Below are 14,765 nucleotides of genomic sequence, written 5' to 3' on the forward strand. Positions count from 1 at the left end.
GGGCAGCAGTTCTATCTGGATTTGTACAGGTAGTAGCAGGGAGGGGGGAGAACGAGGTGAATATATGCTCCAGCCGCTCTTCCCCTTTACTTCTGCCCTTTCCCAGTTCTGGGCCCTGCGCTAGCCTTTCTGTGGTAACAGCTGTGCTGTGACTCTAATCTGGCACAGGTAAGTGAGGCCCAGGCTCCATGCTGTTGCCTAGCTCCGCCTCGGGGGGGAGAGCAGGGGACCAAGTAGGAATTCTCGTCCTAGGAATCTCTGTTAACACTGGGTTCCATTAAATCTGGATGCCCTCTTGTCCATGGCATGGCTTCTGAGAAGATAGAAGCTCTTTTCGGTGTTTATTGGATCTGAGGCTGACTCCAGGCGGAGGACTTTGGTTAATATGCCACACCTGGGCATAAGGAAATGGGTTTTCGGGGTTTGCTGAGCTACTTCCGTGTTGCGTGAGAAGCCGTCCCCTCCACTATTCCTGCGCGTGGGACGAGATGCTAGTCTTTTTGTTGTGGAATGAGGGGGTGGAGTGGGTAGAGGTTGGTAAGTTGTGATTAGTGACTTTTGCCCTTATGTTAATGCATTAAATTGACTTGTTGAAGTTTTCTTGGATTGATGCTGTGAAAATTGACTTAATAGTATCTTAATGCTGTAGGCTTCTAGATTTAGATTTGGGAGGAACCTTAGAGCCTCACCGAGATGGAAGGGACTTTATCTTTTACAGTTAAGGAAACCGAGTCTCAGGTTAAAAATGACCTGACATGTCGCAGCTTTTTAGTCCACATTATAGCTCTATATTTACCCATTTAAAATTAAGTTTGTGTTAAATCCTATTTTTTTAGTTTAGTTGAGTGCGGGATACTGGATTGTTGATGATAAATCCTTTTAAATTATTTCAATTTTAAGGTTGCTGCCTCAAACTGGCAATGGGTAGTTTTAATTGGTTTGGCCAAGGTAAAAAAAAAAAACCACCAAAAGCAAACAGCCACCTTTTAGGATAAATTTTGTAGATTTTATAAACTCCATGAAGGAGAGACTGTACAGTATTATCCATTGTTTCTCCTCTTCTCCCTTCCCTCCCCTTAATCATCCTGTGTTGCCCTTTGCTTAATAAGTGTTGGAAGTGGATGGTCTCCTTCAACTGAGCTGGTCCTGGCACGGTAGGCCATAAACTTAAGGTTAAGTCCTAACAGAACTTCTGCTCAGTTTTAATAGCCAGAGTTACCTCTATGTCAGAATGAAACATTAGAATAGAACTTAAGTTGGTGGCTAAAATGAATGAATTGGGAGAAAAATAGTAAAGATGGGAACTAATGCTTATAAAAATAGGAAAGAAAAGAATATTTGGCATAAGTATTTAGATTTGGGTGTTATTTCTGTTGCTTCGGTCTTGGGCAGATTTCTATATTAATATGTGGTTTTGGGACTATTACCATTTATTAAATAGCAGAGTAGTTCTAGTTCTTTAGTTAGAACATGGTGTGAGATTGACTTCCTTTCCCATGAATTTGATTTTATTCAGAGAATTTTTATCATGCTGTATTGTTTCCATCCTTTTTCCCTCCCATCCCTTTAGAAAATTTCTGTTGATCACAAAGGGAGAGCAGATTAATGTGGGTGGCTCATGTAAAAACATTCCTGTTGGAATATTCAGAGCCTCTTTTAGATGGATGATAGCAATTTTTAAAAAGTATAGTGTACATCATTTGGGGGTAAAAATAGATTAAGACTGAGACTTGACCATAAAGTTCTTCATTGGAAATCACACATGTCATTGCTCTACCTGGCTACTTTCTCAGATTGCATTTTTAGTAACCAAGGAAGTAACAGAAAGCAAACACTGGCGATCAGAAGCTGAACTATCTAATTGTAGGTCATGTAGATGTGTAGTCTTATAAGAAAGAAGAGTGACTACCATTTACTGTGGGCTCAACAGAGTTGATTTGGGATTAGGAGGCAGGTGAATTTTTCAACTTTCAAGAAAAGAATGCATATTGCTCAAGTGGTCTGAAACTGTGGAAGATTCAACCACCCTCCTCCTCCCCCAAAAAGAGATGATAAGCATGCTTCCTCCCTCAATCCATTCTTCTCCCTTCCTGACCCCTAAGTGGATCTTTGCTGTGGTTTCACTGAGGGGTCCTGCAGATTATTTTAAAGTTATAGTTGTAGAAAAACATGAAAACAGCTGATTGGGAAAACCCTAAGTTCACTTGTTAGGTTAGATTTGTGCTAAAATTACTTCGTGAGATGGGCAGTCTGGTTTTTAAGGTTTGTTGGGAACTCTGACTAAATACTCCTTTGCCTGTCATTGGGCCAAGTTAGTTAAGATAAGCATACTTATCACTTCCTTGTTGAGATCCAATTAACTTATTGTCTCCCATGTGTAGAACACTACACTAGTATTACGGTGTAACTAGACATACCCACTGTGTCTATCTCTGGTTGTCCTAATTTCTGTCTTGCCACTGGACCCAGATGGCTCAGGAGGAGAGACTGAGACTGGTGACTTTGCACAGCCCTCCCCCACTTAAATAAAATTCACTTGCTAGTCATGGCATCCCCTTCCTGATGTCATGGTCTTCTTCGGGAACAAAGGACAAACAACCACCCTTGAGTAGCTGCCCCACTGGAGATGCAACTGGTCAGTTCTAGTTGGGCAACACAATCCCTCTTTTCCTTCCTCTCTCCTTTCTCTCCCTCTGTCCACATAGAGAACCATTTCCTTATTTGCTTGTGCTCTGCCCAAAGAAATATATATCCTGATGGCTGAAACCTCAGCAAGCTATCTTGGGGTTTAGGGGCTAGATTTCTTTCTTTAGGACTGTGTCTTAAACCCAACTCACTCTGGCTCTCATTGATTGGCCAATAATAGGTCCCAGCCCAAACCACTCTTAGCTCTTTGGGCCCCTTTGGCTCTGAGTGAATGTAAATAGCAATTGTTTCTGTTTTAGCCAGAAACCCTGAAGGGTTTTCCCTCTCTAATTTTTTGTTGTTGTTGTTGACTAGGTAAAAGGGGCCTTCCTCTGCCTCTTTTTTTTTCTTTTTTTGGAGGGGGGAAGGCAGGGCAATGGGGCTAAGTGACTTGTACAAGATCACAGGGATAGCTAGTGTCTGAGACCAGATTTGAACTCAGGTCCTTCTTACTCCAGGGCCAGTGCTCTATTCACTGCACCACGGCTTCTCTGCTTCATTTCTTACCTAGCCTCTTAATTACTGAATGGGCTTTCCCTCAGTCAAACTGAGACCTGTTAAAGATCTTAGCTTAAAAAGGCCAAGCTATCCCACTGCATCCAGGGCCATCTCTAGTCATTCTGATCTATGTCTTGCCACTGGACCTAGATGACTCCGAAGGAGAAAGAGAGGCTGGTGTCTTGGCACAGCCCTCCCTCACTTAAATCCAATTCACTTTCAAGTCATGGCATCCCCTTCCTGATGTCATGGTCCTCTTTAAGAACGAAGGACAAACAACAACAAAGGCATATAGTAGATTGAACCCCTTTTAAGTGTTATAGAAATTTAAAATGTACTGCACCAGAGGAACCTTTCATTTGGCCAAAGAATCTCACTGGAAGTCTCAAGCTGTCACTAAATTTTAACACTTATGCAGGACATTTTATAGTGATTTTAAAGACTTTGTCTTTTGGAGATTGACATAAGTCTAATAATATGACAGCATATATATGTTTAGACAATAATTCTTCTATACAGCTCCACTAGACAGTTCATAGTATCATGGAATTTTAGAAGGGACTTCTAAATGACATGTATGCCAGTCTGGTCATTTTATAAATGAAGAAGTGGAGGCCAGAGGGTCTCTGACTTGAGTAAGATCATAAATGTTTTTAGGGTTACAGCCCAGACTAGAACTCTTGATTCCTACTCAGATTTTTTTTTTTTTATCCTTAGGATAATAGGCAGTAGGAAGAACCAAAAAATTGTGATTAAGCATATTGAATTTTTTGTTTTATTTCTCAGTCCATTAGGTCATTCCTAGTATTCACTATCCCTGGTCTTCTGGGTTTCTGTGTGGTTTGTATTATATCAACTCCGTACATGTATTTTCACTTTCCTGTTTCCCCTTCAAACCCATTATTTAGAATTTTAAAATGTAAAGATAATTATAGATGTATATCATGGTGGTCTAGATATATAGTCTTGATTTTGATTTTTTAGTTTTCAGCTCTGCTCTCTGTTCAGTACTTCTGACCATTACCGGCGCCATATTCTTCTTTGGAAATAGAACCTGAGGAGACAGAGTGCCTAATTGCCATATTGACATATTAATTTTGAGGGCCATTTTTAGTATCTTTTTTCTAAACTGATGGAGCTCTGATGGAAGGGAATTAGACATGTTGACCTTCTAAGTGGTGTTTGGTAGTTTGCAACAGCAGAAGCCTACTTTATAAGCCTGAATTTGAATTGTCATTCATTTTATGTCTTAATTCAACTTAGTGAGCATTTTTTTGTCTTTATGTGTAAGGCACTGTTTTAGGAGTTTGGGATACTTAGACAAAGGAAAAAGAGTTACTCTCTTTTTTTTTACAGAGCAAATCCTTTTTTTTTTTTTTTTAAGCAATTGGGGTTAAATAACTTGCCCAAGGTTACACAGTCAGTTATTTCTGGGTGTGGTGCTAAGTATCTGAGCCCGGATTCCCCCAGGTCATCCAGACACTGGGGCCGGTGCTCTAACTTGCTGAGCCACCTGGCAGACCCAGAACAAATCCTTTTAATAAGGATTGTTAATGTTCTGTATAGTTTGAATTCAATCAAGGGGCTGCACTTGAAGACCTAGAGGGGCACAGGTTCCTCTCCCCTGAGACCAACCTGGTTATTTTATGCATTACAGAGGTTAAGTGAGTTGCCCAAGGTCACACAGGCACAATGTCAGAGGAGAGACTTGAACCCTGGTCCTCTTACTAAAGTGGTAGTGCTTTTTCCACTGTTATGTGCTGCTTCCCAATCATTGCCCAAGTGGTAACAAGATTTTGAAGGACTTTAAATGCTAGGCAAAGGGTTTTATCCTCTAAGCAATGGGAAGCCCTTGATGATTCTTGAGTAGGGGAATGACATCCACATTGTGCTTAGGAAGTTTTTTTTTTCAGACAACTGTATGGAGGCTGGTTTGGAAAGGAGATAGTTTTTGATTTGAATATGATAAGAGACTCAAATATAAGTAGAAAATGTGGTAGAGACATAAGGATGAAAGTAGAAAGACAACAAAAGGAAAAATGGGAAAGATCTGCAGCGATATTTATAACAAGTGGTTTGTTGAAAAGTCACCTCACTTAGAGTGTAGCATCATAGTCCTTAATAGAACAAGGATAGGAAAAGTAGCTGGAATAGACCAAGTATCTAGAGGAGATCTGTGTTGGAGGCTACATAGTTGTGAGAGTGGTTTTGAGAGTCTGACCAAATCATAGGGAATCTGATGGTCTTAGAGAAGATAAAATAGTAGGAAAAGATTTCAGATCCTATTAATACTGAAAAGTTGACTATGAAAACATTGACTACTTTTGATCTATATTTCTACTTTGTCATTATGTATACAATTTTAAAAACATTTTTATTAACATCTTTTGTTTTTGCATTGCCTAAATTTCCCCTAAAACTCTTCCCAGAGAGTTGTCCCTTGTAACAATTAATTTTTTAAAAAAGAGAAAAGGGAAGAAGAGAAAAATTCAGCAAAAATGATCAGTATCCAAAAGATCTTACATTATTTACAGTATCCTATGCCCTCCTCTAGCTAGGCATGCACTTCCTCCCCTTTAAAAAAAAGGCACTAAGCTTTTCTATGTAATTTTACATACAATTTTTGTGAAAATCATCATCATAATAATTATATACTGAAGGTATCCTTGAAGGGGAAGGAAACAGCAGATTGCAAGTTGGTGCACCACATCTTTACCATCACATTGTGGACTAAAAGATGTAACATGTATATATGGGATGGGTAATATAAATGGATGAGTTGGGCCTAGAGTTAAAAAAAAAAAAAAAAAGAGAATATACTAGATTATCTGAAGGAAATGTTCCCCATGTACTGGTTCTTTTCCTGCTGCCTTCAAAGGTACTCCCTTCCTCATCCTTAATTAATCTTCATTTAACTCTCTCATCCTCTCAAGCTGTTACTTATCCTTCCTTTCCTGGCTGAATGCTTAGAAAAAGCTGTCTACACAGTACCTCTTCTTGTTCCCTTCCATTCACTTTCTCAACCCCTTTGCAGTATGGCTTGCAACTTCACTCAGCTGAAACTTCTTTTTCACAAGTTAACCAACAACAGTCTTTTAATTGCCAAATCTAGCAGTCTTCTTATTCTTCATCCTTCTTGATTTCCCTTGTATTTCCCTTTTCATTTGACACTGTTGATTACCCCTCTCTTGGATATTTTCTTATCTGGGTTTTTGTGACATTGTTCTTTCCTTGTCTGAACACACTAAGTTCAGATTCCTGTCTGAACACTCATTAGTCCTCTTTGAAGGTTCATCGTATTATATTAACTGTTGGTGTACTTTAAGGCTCTGTCCTGAGTTATCTTAAGCTCTTCCCTTTAAGCTTTTCACTCTGTTGGTGACTTTATCACTTCCCAAGGGTTATCATTTCTATACTTCTACCTCAATTCTGTCTTGAGCACTAGTCATGTGTCATTAACTTTTTGACATTTCAGATTGTATGTTCCAAATACATCTGAAAATCATCCTGTCCAAAACTGAACTCAGTGTTTTCTGAAACCTTTTTCTCTACCAAATTTTCCCATTTCCATCAAGGGTATATAACCAGTTATTTACCAAGACTTACCATTTCTACTTAGATTTTTTGTATCGGTACCATTTTCACAGCTCACCCAGGTACTACCTTAGTTTACACATTACTTTTTTTAAGTGTTCTCTTGCTGCCTCAACTCACTACTAGCCACCCTGCCAAAATGATTTTCCTTAAGTACAGATTTTACAGTATTACTTCCTTATTGAGTATAAACTCTAGTGACTCCTTACTGCCTCTAGGATAAAATATAAACTTTTTGATTTATAAAGGCCTGATACCGACCTATCTTCCTGATTTCATTATGCTTTTTACTTCCTTTGTTCTCACTTGACAGTCCTGCTAATTCTCTTTGTTCTTCACATGGTATTCCATCTTTGTTTTTTTCTGTCTTTGCATTGTGAATCCTTTATACCTGCACTGCATTCTCTTCTCATTTGTTTCATAGAATTTCTCATTTCTTCAAGACACTACATTCTACATGAAGCTTTTCTTGATTTTCCTTTCTCCCTGAAAGCTGTTAGTGTCATCCCCTCCTAACTACCCATGTATATGACTAGAACACTACTTTGTATATATTTATATATCTGCCTGTTGTCTCCCTCCATGAAATGTAAGCTCCTTGAAAGCAAGAATGGTTTTATATTTTCTTCTTAGTATCCTCAGCACCTAAAACAGTGGCTGGCAAATAGTAGGCACTTAAACATATATTGATTGATTTTGCGATGTTTATTTTAAGAATCAAAGATTCATGCCATTGGAATAGGAGACATTAACACGTATTCCTTTATTTGCATGAATTTCTGAAAGTATCTCATGTGACCTGTATTCACAAAGTATAAATTAGTTGAAACTACTCTTGCTAAAATAATTAACTTAATTTCTATCTAATTCTGTGAAGGAAAATGATATTTATACCCGATTATGTGCTAGCAAAATTTAAGTAGAAGATTATAAAATCTTAGAATTGAAATTTTAGATAAAAATTTATTAGCTATATTGCTGGGATACTAGATGCAGATTAAGTGGTATATGTTGATCCTCATAGTATTACTTTTAAGTTCTTGGAAATTATTTTTTGGATAGACAACTGGCTTTTTCCTTAATAGATAATATTAAATATTTCTCATGCCCTGTTTCCTGTGCATATTAATTAATGAACAAATATTGATGCAGTTGAAAAATTCTTAATATTTCAGCTTTATTGGACATTAATTTATTCCAACATTTCTTTAGGCTTGGAGGGATCTTAGGTATGTCTTTAAAGTTTTTCAGTGTTAGTATTTGCAATTCTTCACTTCATGATGTAAGTTCCTTGAAGAGATAACATTTTAATATATATTCTATGTATGAAATACCCACTGTAATGCCTCAAATTAACAAAACTTTTTTGTCATTGTTAGGCATTGGGATTTAGAATTTAAATTTCGCGAAACATTATCTCCAGGGGGAATTATACAGTGTTTCAACGATATCACTTGACTACTTGCCACTTATCAGAACCCAAGGTAGGTGTCATTGAATATTCTCATTTTCACATCTGTGTGACATAATTGTCTTTTTAAACATTTGATTTTAAAAGGTTATGTGCTTTTAAACTTTTCTGGGAGTGCATATACCATATTATGTTCAACTTAATTATGAAATTTTAGAATTAAAAAAATGATTGCTTATCTTAGTTATAATATAACTTTTATTCATCTAAGGAAAAAAGTCTCAGCATCCATTTCATATTTTTTCTAATTGTATAACTTCTCTGTAAACAAACCAAAGCAGCTCTTGAAAGTAAAACAAATACCACTGCTATTGATGCCCTTTGCTAAAGCAAAACTCTTGACAGAACCTGGGGTTCTCTGTGAATTCTTTTTTTCCCTTTCCCCCACATTGAGGATTAAGCTATTTGTAATTATACAGAGAAGACATACTTTAAGAAGTCAACGTTAGTAAGAGGGCAGTAACTGTGTGTGTGTGTGTGTAAAACTTTTTATTTTGCCCTTTTTCTTATTTTTTTTGTCTAAGTCATAACACTTAGAATGAAGAGGGCCGAGGAATATGGGGTAATGCCAAGTAAAATGATAGGTTTCACAAATATAAAAAGACTGAATGGCTGGCTTGCTGTTGAGGAGGATAATTTCTGGAAGAATGGCTTACTACTTTTGAATCTCATTACCATTCGGTAGCCTTACTGAGTTTATTATAATGGGTTTTTACTTTACATTTTAACTTCTAATGACTACTGAATTATTTTCTATTCTAAATTAAGTTCACATAGTGCAATTGTTAATCCTTTGTTAAAAAATTTTTTTGGTCATTATAAACTTGACAGACATGAATATTTCTATATCAAAAAAAAAACCACCAAAAAGAGGATTGATCGCTTAAGAAACCATGAATACCTACAGTTTATTTTAAAAAATGTGTGTGTGTGTGTGTGTGTACATACTCAATTCAGCACTTCAGTTCCAAAACTTGTCTGTGTTGCCTTCCTTCAGACCTTTTCTTAGCATTTTTAAATGCTTTATTGGTGTTTTTTTCTTCTCTGTTATCAGTACCCCTTTTCTCCAAAGTCCCCTTCCCCCCCAAAAAATTCATCCCTTTCTAACTGATTAGCATAGTTGAGCAAAACAGTTCCACAGATTAATAACCATGTCTGAAAATGTTTTACTCTGCATCTCTTAATTCATTACTTCTCTATTAAGATGTGGGAGGCATGCTTTATTACTGGTCCCCTGGCATCATGACTGGTTATTGTATTGATCAAATTTCTTAAGTCTTTCAAAGCTATTTTTCTTTACAATATTGTAGTAATAAAGTTTTTGTGTTCTGCTCACCTTCCTTTGTAATAGTACATAGAACTTTCTTCAGGTTGCTCTGAATCCCCCACTCCCCTCATCATGTTTTACATATACTGTGATTGGTTCAGCCATTCTCCGATTGATGGAGAATATTTTTTAATTCTTCCTTAGTTTCCAGTTATTTTCTACAATAGAAGAACGCTGCTGTGACTATTTTAGTACATATGGATTCTTTCTCCCCTTTTTTAATCTCTTTGGACTTTGGGATATATTGATATAGATGTACAGATATATAGGAAGATAGGGGGCTAGGAAGGGAAAAGGAATTTTAAGCACATATATGCCAGATCTGGGGTAAGCCCTTTACAAATGATTGCATTTGTTACATAACATCAAGGTGGCATAATGGAGTCAGCAACACCTGAATTTTAATCCTAATTCTGATACTGAAGACTTAGACAAATCACTTAACCATGCTTAGCCTCAGTTTCCTCATCTGTAAGATGTGGATAATTATAACGTCTCTCTTTCAGTGTGTTATTGTTAGGATCAGATGAGATAAAATGCAAAATGCTTTGTAGACTTTCAAGAGCTATATAAATGCCAGCATTTTAAAATTTAGTTGTATCATTTGCTTCTAGGGTATGCACAATTTAGGGATTTTTAGATATAGTTCCAATTTGTTTTCCACAATGGTTGGACCAATTCACAGCTCCATCAGCAAATGCCCAAAAAGTGCCTGTTCTAAATCCCTTCTGGAACTATCATTTTCCTTTTTTGTCATGTTTGCCAATTTGATGGGTGTAAAGTGAATCCTCAGAGCTGCTTTAATTTGTTTCTTTTATTAGTGATTTGTAATATAGTTTTATATTATTGCTGACTAGCCTTTGAGAACTGCTTGTAAGGATCCTTTGTTGATTTATCTCTTGGGAGTGGTATTTGTTTTTATGCATCGGAGTCATTTCTCTTTGGATATCAGAAACTTACTATGAAGATTTTTCCTAGTTAATGGTTTCTGTACTAAATTTAGTTTTATTGATATAATTTGTGCACTGGTCTAAGCGAATTTTTACCAGACTGCTTTCTGGTTGTAGTTGAATATTGAAGCAGCTGGGGGCCTGCTAAAGTGTGTTCATTCCTTCTGAATTCTTTCTTTCCTAAGTGTGTTCCACTAATCAACTTTTCTATTTTTTAAAATATTAATAAATTGTTTTTGATTACTGTTTTGTAGTATAGTTTGATATATGATATTTCTGGACGCTCTTCCTTTCCACTTTTTTTTTTATTGTTTCACTTGAAATTCTTGACCTTTTGTTCCTCCAGGGAAATTTTATTACTTTTTTCTAGCTCTATAAGGAAACTGGTGTTTGCTGTAAGGTTTTGCTATGAAGTAAATTGTCATTTTTATTATAGTGATCTGGGCCAACTCAGAGCATTTAATATATATCTGTAATTATTTTAGAAAGTATGTTTTGCATTTGCATTCATATAATTCCTTTGTGGATCTTGGTAAGTCAAAAACCAGATATTTTTTTATATTCAGCAGTGTTGAATGGAATTTCATTCATTTCTTGCTGAGTTAGAGAAAGGTTGATTTTGGAGGGAGTATATTTTATATCCTGCTACTTTGATGAAGTAACTATTTGAGTTTTTAGTTAAATCTCTAAGATTTTCTAAGTAGATCTTTGTAAATTTTTCAAAAAGGGATAAATAATTTTGTCTCATCTTTGTCAATACTTATTTTGTTGATTTCTTTTTCCCCTTATAATTTATCGTTTTTAGAACTTTATCACATAATGGTGGTGACAAATGACTTGTTGCTTTATGTTTAAAGACCATTAGGGATTCTTTATTATAGATAATGCTAGCTTTTGGTTTAAAATGCATACTGTTATGTAAAGAAAAGATCCATTTATTCCCCTGTTTTTTATTGTTTTGTTTTTTTTTAAACAAGTGGATGTTGTATTTTGCTAATCTTTTCTGAATGGTGTTATGTTTACAGTTTTCTTAGTTATTGAACCAACCCTACATTCCTGGTATAATTCCAATTTAGAGTGCATAATCTTTTAAATATGTTGCTACAGATTCTTTGCTGATGTTTTATTGGATATTTTTTCATAGTTTTTTGGGATATTGATCTGTAGCATTCTCTGCTTTTGTCTCATCCTGGTCTAGATGTCATGACTGTTTTTATATCATATAAGGAAGAGTAGGATCACTTTTTTTGTTGTTGCTGCCAAGTCTTGTGTGATCCTCACTATGGTTCTTTGCTACTTGAATTCTTATTCTGGCTGCCTGCACAAAGTTTTTTGTGTTGGGTTTTTTTTTTTTTTTTGACCTGGGAATTTTGAATTTTAGCTCCAAGAGGGAGTTCTTATTTTGAGGATTCCTTTAGGAGGTAGCAGTTTGTGTCTGATTTTATTTTGCCCTATTTCTAGTAAATTTTGGCAGTTTTCATTTATAGTTTCTTGAAGTATGATATCCAGGTGGGGGTGGGGTGGGGTATGTGTGTGTGGATGTGTGTGTGTGTTTTCAGGGAGATTTATTATTAGATTATCCTTTTTTTTGACATGTATTCCCTGTTTTGGATAGATACCTTAGATTTGCTTTAGTTTTTCAATCTTCTTTTTTTTTTTTTTTTTTTTTTTTTAAAGCAATCAGGGTTAAGTAACTTGCTCAAGGTTACATGGCCAGTTATTTCTGGGTGTGGTGCTGAGTGTCTGAGCCCGGGATTCGATCTCCAGGTTGTTCTGACACTGGAGCCGGTGCTCTTACTCGATGTGCTACCTGGCCACCCCAATCTTCTAATTTTGTATTGTTTCTTGTCTCATGTATCATTTAAGTTCTGTTGGCTTTATTTCAGTTTTTAGGTTGTTCATGATTTGGATAAGGTTTTCCACTTTCTTTTCTAACCTGTTCTTCAAATTCTTTCATCCAGAGTGTGAGAAACGTGTTCGCTAAAGAATGAGATATTAACTGATAAACTCAGGGGGGCAGTTCTTGCAAGAGTGAGTAACTTAAACACAGGCACATTTGTTTTAAGGCACAACACAATTTTTTATACCTTGCCCTGATTTGCATTTCCCTCCTTTGTTCCCATTGGCTGGGAGTAACAGGGTTCTTGGTCTGTCTGAAGATGCCTAAAACCCACCCATGTGGGTCTCTGCCTCTAATGACAGACATTTCACATTTCAGGCCCCCCTCCTCCTTCTCATTTTCTTTTTTTTTTTTTTTTAAAGCAATTGGGGTTAAGTAACTTGCTCAGGGTTACATGGCCAGGTGTTTCTGGGTGGGTGCTAAGTGTCTGAGCCCGGGATTTGATCTCCAGGTCATTCTGACACTGGAGCCAGTGCTCTTACTCGCTGTGCTTCCTGGCTGCCCCTCTCATTTTCTTTATACTTTGTATACTTTGACAAGTCATAAATTCTTTCAAAAGAATTTCCTCACTTGATGTACCCAGGTTGTTGAAGTTGCCTTCATCATTGACACAAAGAAGAGTCCCAGCATACAAGATAACCTTTCTGGTGTCAATCTGAAAGTTTGGTTAAAGAGGCAAATAGGCTAGATGATATAGATGATATCTTAATTGAATAGGTGGTAAATACAGTAAGATAAGAGAGTTGACAAAGTGTAAATTAAAATGATGACCCAGGATTTTCTTTACCATTAAAATGCCATAACATAGTATGTGTCCATAAAATATTAAGAAAAACCCATTATTCAAGATAGTGTCTCAGGTTAAGGGTCTCATCCTTAATGGCCATAAAGACCCATCTGGTCTTGTTGACATAGGAAGAGGTATTCCCTGAGTTTATTCAGAGAACAAAGAAGCTGTTAGGTCTAAGGTCTAAGGTCTTCTGGTTGATTAGTTCAGGCTCAAGCTCTTATTGAGGCTCAAAATGATACTAAATGATTATCATTGGTATTACAGATTTTACATATTTTCTGTGGAAACAGTTCATTTCTTACATGAGCTCTTAGTTTCTTTCAAAAATTTCATTAAAAAAACCACTTTTATTTCTTCTGGATCCTTCTGTAATCTTAGTGGCCAAACTTAATGTTTTCTTTTCCCCTGATGCTCTATTTTTTTTTTCTTGAAAGTCTCTTAACCCACGATATTTTTGTGTGTGTGTGTTTTCTTTACTTATATCTCCAGAGTGTGATCGTCATATGAGTTTTTAAGTCAGGACCCATCTCCATACTGTAGGATAGTATAGTTAGGCCCTCTTTGGTCCTGATCTGGATTTATTAGACTCCATGCACTGGTTCCATGTATCTGCTCAGAGCAGCTTAGAGATCAATGGTCCACTGTTCCTGGTTGAGGTGCTTTTGGAAGACTTCTGACCTATTTACCCCAGACTTGTGCTGACTTTCTTGGTGAGGTATCTCTTTCAATGCTTACTGTGTTCAGTCTTGGGCTGAATGAAGTAGCCTATTGATGTTTCTCTTTGGATTTGTTGGTGGAGAGCTGGTCTTTTCCATGACCTTTTCCCACTGCCATTTGAACTAGTTATCCTTTAAGATCTTGTCCCATATTTCTGAACTCTGAACTCTCTATGCCTTTTTATTTGCTTTTTTCCCCCCACATTTAGGGTTGAGGAGATTTATGGAATAAAATCTCAGCTACTTTTTTTAGGGAATAAAGCATCTTGCTTTTAAAAATATATTTGAAAGTTAAGCCTTTTCTAAGTTTAAGCCCTGTGTATTTTTTTAATGGAAGGAAGATACAGATATTAATGATTTCCTGGGAATGCCTTCCTCACCCTAAAGTATAGATATGAGTTGTACATTTAAAACTATTTGGGGCTAGTGAATTAAAAACAAAACAAAAACTTCAAACAGTTTATTAAGCCTTAATGTCAACAAAGCACTATGCTAAGTGTTGGGAGTAGAAATAGAAAACCAGGACTATTTCTGTTTTTAAGGAACTCACCACATTTTAGTTGGGGGGAACAATATGTATAAGAGATTTCAACTTCAAGTCAGATGTAATGGCTTTTGTCCTTAGGGTCCAGTGGTAAGACAAAATGTTAATGTATCTTTAATGTTTCCATGGATTAAAAACCATATCCGTTTTTGATGTTAGATTATTTCTTGGTGTCTAGGACTTTGATAGCAGGAACTCTTCTTTTTGGGTGTTCATTTGCTGTGGCTTCAGATGGGCTGTAGTCCTGCAGAAGCCATTGCTAGGTTACATAGCCTCAGTGTTTGTTCCCT

General features: G+C 36.5%; 1 protein-coding gene across 10 annotated transcripts in view; it reads left to right on the plus strand.

The window, feature by feature from the left end:
- Positions 1 to 14,765, plus strand: part of BCLAF1 (BCL2 associated transcription factor 1) — a 39,463-nt gene that overhangs the window by 879 nt on the left and 23,819 nt on the right. For 9 of the 10 annotated variants that reach the window (XM_069077290.1, XM_069077292.1, XM_069077293.1 and 6 more), the window contains exon 2: positions 8,157 to 8,261. The exons of the other annotated variant lie outside the window; for it this stretch is intronic. The gene's annotated coding sequence lies outside the window, so the exon portion shown is untranslated. The remainder of the gene's footprint in view (positions 1 to 8,156; positions 8,262 to 14,765) is intronic. 10 annotated transcript variants of the gene reach the window in all.

This window comes from Petaurus breviceps, unplaced genomic scaffold, assembly GCF_028583685.1.
Source record: "Petaurus breviceps papuanus isolate PSGF00001 unplaced genomic scaffold, PetGlider_PUasm1.0 90977, whole genome shotgun sequence".
In the NCBI taxonomy this organism is placed as follows: domain Eukaryota; kingdom Metazoa; phylum Chordata; class Mammalia; order Diprotodontia; family Petauridae; genus Petaurus; species Petaurus breviceps.